Source organism: Tachysurus fulvidraco, chromosome 19 (genome assembly GCF_022655615.1).
Source record: "Tachysurus fulvidraco isolate hzauxx_2018 chromosome 19, HZAU_PFXX_2.0, whole genome shotgun sequence".
NCBI classification, from domain to species: domain Eukaryota; kingdom Metazoa; phylum Chordata; class Actinopteri; order Siluriformes; family Bagridae; genus Tachysurus; species Tachysurus fulvidraco.
The window spans coordinates 17,508,631-17,515,137 of record NC_062536.1 but is presented as its reverse complement, the minus strand read 5'-3'; positions in this window follow the sequence as shown (position 1 = coordinate 17,515,137).

The window sequence follows — 6,507 nt, the reverse complement described above, 5'->3', positions numbered from 1 at the left end:
CTCGGAAGGAGTACCAGAGAATCAGTAGTATGAACATCTCAATACCGTGCACGAGGTTGGTTAGAAACGTTCATAATGCTTTATGAATACAAGATTCACTTCCACTTTGATACGGTGCTTACGAACGTGTTATGAAGGCACGATGCCGGTTCCTTTAAGCTACGGTATGGCGCGAAGCAAAGAGGATCCCGGGAGACAAGTTGTATTAACTCTGCTTCTCTTTTAAAACCAAGTATGTGTCAATGAGCTAAAAATCTTACAGCGCCCAGTTATCAGAAAACTCATGAGCCGACGCCGCTAACGGTCGTGTTTATTCGGGTTTTTCCACAAAGAAACAACTTCGGCGCTGCTGCGAGACGTCTGTTTACTAATTCTGAAGTGGAGGAAATGGAGCAGTGGGAATGATCAGTCATCTCGAATCACTGTATACGCACGGAGTCACAGTGTAGCTCAGAAAACACGCCTGCAGTCAGGCTTATCTGGGTCTCTTATCAGGAGTCAGATCTGCCCCTTAAACCATTTCTGCCCCTCATTCATTCATTCCTTCAGTCTTACCTTTATTCATCCCTTCCTTCCCTCCCTCATTCCTTCCTTCTCTCATTCCTACCTTCGTTCATACCTTCAATTCCTACATTCCTGTATATAATAAATGTCTGGGGTTACAGAGCTTCTGGTTATAACACTCATCGGGACTGAATAAAAAAGCTCTTAGTGAATTTGACTTAAAAGCTGAAGCTGGAAATATAGAAGGGAAAAACATATAGGAGGGCCGCCGCCACACCCCACACCCCCCCCCCCCACCCCCACCCCCCCCCCCCCCCCCCCCCCGCTGGCGCCGCCACTACATCTTTTTTTAAATTCACATTTAATTGGTCCCGCTGCACGATAAAAAATGTTTATGCAACGTTTTGATATTTGGTTGTAACATTTGGATATAATATATACTGAATTTAAAACGATAGGGAATTATATTGAATTTGATTTCATAAAGTACAAATAACCAACCGACCAAAAACAAAGGTTATGAGGCTATGGCATACATGATATCATCATCAACATCATCAACAACAACAACAACAACAACATCTTGATGAATAAGCATCCAGATCCTAGTCCTTAATAAGGAGTGCTAATGAGAAGCAACATGAAACAATTGTGAATGATCAGTGACACGGTCTTGTGACTCGCTGAGGCTGATGGGTAATGTAATTCGGTGCCAATTAAGGTTTAATCATTATAAAATAATAATAAATAATATAATATAAATATTTATAATATAGAACACAAATCGATATAGACGGTTTATAGGAAATACGATACAAATAAAGCTCATAAACACTGATTTTGATTCGATTGAATCGTTTCTAACTGAATAGTGATTGACACGAGGAATGCTGCTGTACGTTTTCTGAATCGAGTAACAGCGATTGAGAACTGTGGCACTGTGCGGAGCCATGCGCTACCCTAAAAAAACACAATACCGATCTTTCCTCAAGCTTCTATTATCGGTAAAATTCTCTCATTCATCTCAGATGAGAGGCGACGTGTTCGAAAAAGTAACTTGACTCCTCACTCCATCCCTCGTGTTCACAAACTCACGAGCACTTCCTGCTTCTTTTACTCCTCCTGCTCCAGACACGAAGCCGGATATCTCCGACGTTCTCTCCTGTACCGTTTACCGCTTAAGCGCAAACTCTCGCCGATTCTTCTTCCCCGTTCTCCGGCAGTTGGAAAGACCGGGATGAGAGCTGATCGTCTTGTACTTAGCAAATTACATTTGTGACCATGGGGAATAAATACTGGTGATAAAGTCTTGCTCCAGTGTTCTCAAATCCATTAGAATCTCATATTCGCACATCACAGAAATCACATTACAACTTGCCTAATATCATTTCCCTGGTTTCTGGCAGCAATGCAGTGCAGTTAAAGCAGTATCATCAAACATAATGGATTTTTCCCTCCATGCTTTTTTTTTGCCGTGCCATGCGCTGAACGGACTGAAACACCGTTAGGTTCGTGCCACCGTTTTCGATTTCCGTCTACTTGTTAGCGATCTCTTCTTCCTTTCACACCTTCTTCATTGAGATGTTTGATGGGGTTGCATCAGAGACTACACTGAGGGGGGAGGGGAGAAAGACAGATGAACTCTTAACGGAGACGCTAATCTGACCCGTGGACCAAAGTAGATGATGCTAGAGGCTTTTGAAGGAGCTCAAGAATAGAATCGCATAGAGACCAAAGGTGGATGCAAATAAACATTACATCATGCTTCAGCTGCCAAATCCAGAATGGTATAGTGAATATAACACCAGGTTGAGCTTAGATGGTTCTTTGGGATGAAGAAAGGAACCCGATGAGCTCCCGCAAGATATCCTGGTTCATAATAAAAAATATCCCATGAGTCTCCATACATAAGGAACATAAACTACATACAAATCATTCTCTACAGGATTGTAATGTCAGAGTCGCCTGTCCGAGCGCCAACCCTCGGTTTGGCAACAGCGTCCTGTGTAATGAAGTGTTAAAGTCCACGGAAACCTTGCGACAGCTTCCAGTCTCCCTGATGCTGCCATGAGAATGATCTCAATATGTTCTTTTGGAATTAAAAAAATAATAAATTATGTGATACAAACTAAATATATTTGGGCATTTTAGAGAAAAGAAGGTGCTCATTTCCCATTCATTCATTCATTCCTTCATTCATTCATTTTCTACCGCTTATCCAAACTATTCTCGGGTCACGGGGAGCCTGTGCCTATCTCAGGCGTCATCGGGCATCGAGGCAAGATACGCCCTGGACGGAGTGCCAACCCATCGCAGGACACACACACACACTCATTCACTCACACACTACGGACAATTTTCCAGAGATGCCAATCAACCTACCATGCATGTCTTTGGACCGGGGGAGGAAACCGGAGTACCCGGAGGAAACCCCCGAGGCACGGGAAGAACATGCAAACTACACACACACAAGGCGGAGGCAGGAATCGAACCCCCAACCCTGGAGGTGTGAGGAGAACGTGCTAACCACTAAGCCACCGTGCCCCCCCCCATTCCCCAAATGTAGGAAAAACTTTTAAGACACTGTGTGTTTGTACACTATATAAAATTGACAGCAGCGTTTCCATCCCAATTCATAAGTAGACATACAGTATACCTCCTCAATCTGAACTATAATTTTTTAATCTTTCCTAATTGGTTCCATCTCCTCTCCCACTTCTTTAAAGAGAAGGAGCTCTGTTTTTTATGATAAGCAGTCTAAATGGGTGTTATTACCTGCAGCACGGCCACGCGCTGCCATTTTCGAATACCTCTATATACGGTGAAGGAGCCACTGATTTATTCAGTCCGCTGCTCGCAGCCCTAGTTTAGTTCTGCTGCTTCTAATTCGTTTGATGACTTTTCAGTGGGAAGAGATGAATATGATTATTTCCACTGCTGGTGATACAAATGGTCTTGAATTAAATCAGCGGAGGAGAAGCAAAGGCCACGGATTGGAACCTCATACTAATTTGATTCGATGGATACAAACTCCGTCGGCATCGCGAATAACCCGAACGCCGAATAAGAGCTTTCGTTCATACAGAAAGACAAATTGCAGGACTGCATTGTGACTCTAATCACCTACAATAAGAGCTCCAAGTACTACTACATGAAAACCCCAGGAAAATATGGCATGATGATAACGTTAAGTCCAAGCTATAATATTTCCACATTTCGGCATCAAACGCATCGTTTAGCTCTGAAATGGACTGATAAATAGCTGATTTTATTTCAGTATGTAAGAATATAGCAGCGAATACTTGTCGAAAAGTGTCATTTGTGTACTGCACTGTAAACATGCGCTGAGATGGTTGTAAGACATGATAATACCTAAAGACAAAAGATTAAAAAAAAAGACAAACAAGTCTTGAGGGAAGTCGTGGCCTAATGGTTAGACTGTTTGACTCCTAACTCTAAGGTTGTGGGTTCGAGTCTCGAGTCGGCCCTGACTGAGGTGCCCTTGAGCAAGGCACTGAACCCCCCAACTGCTCCCCGGGTGCCGCAGCATAAATGGCTGCCCACTGCTCTGGGTGTGTGTTCACTGTGTGTGTCTGTGTGTGCACTTTGGATGGGTTAAATACGGAGAACAAATTCTGAGTATGGGTCACCTTACTTAGCCGTATGTCACTTTCACTTCACTTACTTCATAATTTCGGAACATTAATCTTACTCTCTGTGACCGATGAGCTTCTCTGTTGTACCACCCACATGATCTTATGCTCTGACTGGAAGTACAGGACATCTACATAAGATAAAAAGCAAGAAACCTACATAGATAGGAAAGCTTACTCTCAGTGACCACATAACCTTGTGTTCTCACTTGAGGTACCCTGAAGTCTCACTCTCTGTGACCCTGTTGTGCCACATGACCTCATGTTCTCATCTGAAGTGTGTTCTGGTCTCTCTGGCCATTGTGCTTTCTTGTTGTGCAACATGAGCTAATGTATTCACTCTCAAAGTACAACAAATATACTCAAAGAGAGAAACTACATTAGAAAATGATGCTTATGTTTGGTGACCAAATGACAATTCTGCTGTCACTCAAACTACAGCACGTCTACAGAACAAAAAAAGGGAGAAAATACGTAGGATAGCTAAGCTTGTTCTCAGTGACAAATAAGTTTCGCTGTTGTACCACACGATCTCGTGCTCTCTAAGCTTGTTCTCGGTGACCAAATGAGCTAAGCTGTTGTGCCACATGACCTCATGTTCTCATCCAAAGTGTAGTGAATTTACAAAAAAAACAAGGACTGAAACACAATAGGAACGCTAAATTAGAAAAGAATTTGTAGTCCTGAGCACATGTTTAGTATTAAATTCCAAATTAACAAACGACATGTGCAAGTCTTTCCATTAAAGGTGCGGTGCAGGATGTTTGAAAGCCAATGTTGACATTTGAAATCACCAAAACAAACACACCCCTAACCCAAATGGGTGTCACCCCTGTTTTGATAGCTCCGCCCCACCCATACATACGCAACCCAGGCGACTATTATGGCGGAACCTGTTGGGGTAGCCGGCCGAGGGTATATTTCTTTCAATAAATTACTCGATGAGTAACACTATGGTAATACAGATGTGTTTTTATAGTACCGTGTGTTGTAGCGAGAAAGGTTTAGCTCCGTTTCACGCGGAAGATCCTATATTAACACGGGTCCTGCTTCTTGCCTTATCGTAAGCCTTTCTTCGCTTTTCGTTTTTATCCGCCATGTCAATGTTTCAATCGCTTTCTGCTAATGTCACACATGCGCACTGAACACTCTCTCCGCCGTATATTGACAAGACACGCCCCTTTCTGCTCATTGGCTACACGTTTTTTCTCTGTTTGTCGGCCCGATTCATTTCTCAAACACCATGCACCCCACCTTTAATGCGTTTTCCCCTTTTTTTCTTCCATGGCTAATTCATTAACAAATCATTAATTTTGCTGCTTTGCTTTTATCCTTTGGAGAACACAGTGTGCACTTGGCACTAACATGATTAACGCTTTATACTAAATTAAAGTTAGCGTGTTTTGAATGGGTGGCTCACGGAGTCTGGGTGCTTGGCCTCTAAAAACACTGTTGCTTGCTAATAATTTAATCGCTTCCATTGCTCTGTTTCACCCAAAATAGACTAGAGAACAAATCTCAAGAAAACACGATCGTAGCTCGGGATCGTTTTGTTGCCGTGCCTCGAGAGGACGAGATGATTTTCTCAAGAGACCGTTCATCACAATTGGTGTGGGGGAGCTGATTTGATACAAGCAGCCTGTATGGGGTTTGCATTCTAGATTCAGTAACATCTAATTCATAAAACATAAAGATCTAAATTTCAATCAAGTAATGCTGTAAAGGTAATATAACGTTTATATATGAAGCTGTAACATGGTTTGGATTCGGTCTGTGCAAACAGCTGCTGTATCCGTCATCGGGTCATCTTTGTCGTCTCTCATCATTATAACAGCTGAATCGATTAAATTGTTATTATCTTTTTAATTGAACTAGTCTTTTCTCAATACAGCTTTTATTGAATATACTCCATTTAATCTACTATAACTGCTCAGTTTAATGGGAAAAAAAATTTGCCGGTCAGGATGATGACCCTGCGCTGATCCGACGCTCATGACGTGACATAGTGACGTGACATACGGCTAAGTACGGTGACTCATACTCAGAATTCGTTCTCTGCATTTAACCCATCCAAAGTGCACACACCGTGAACACACACCCAGAGCAGTGGGCAGTCATTTATGCTGCGGCGCCCGGGGAGCAGTTGGGGGGGTTCGGTGCCTTGCTCAAGGGCACCTCAGTCGTGGTATTGCCGGCCCGAGACTCGAACCTAAAACCTTAGGGTTAGGAGTCAAACTCTCTAACCATTAGGCCACGACTTCCCCCAAACAGACTTCCTTCCCTCGTCACCCCAAACGCACCAGTGACCACACACAGAGCTCAGATTGTACAGGGTTCTACAGGCATGACC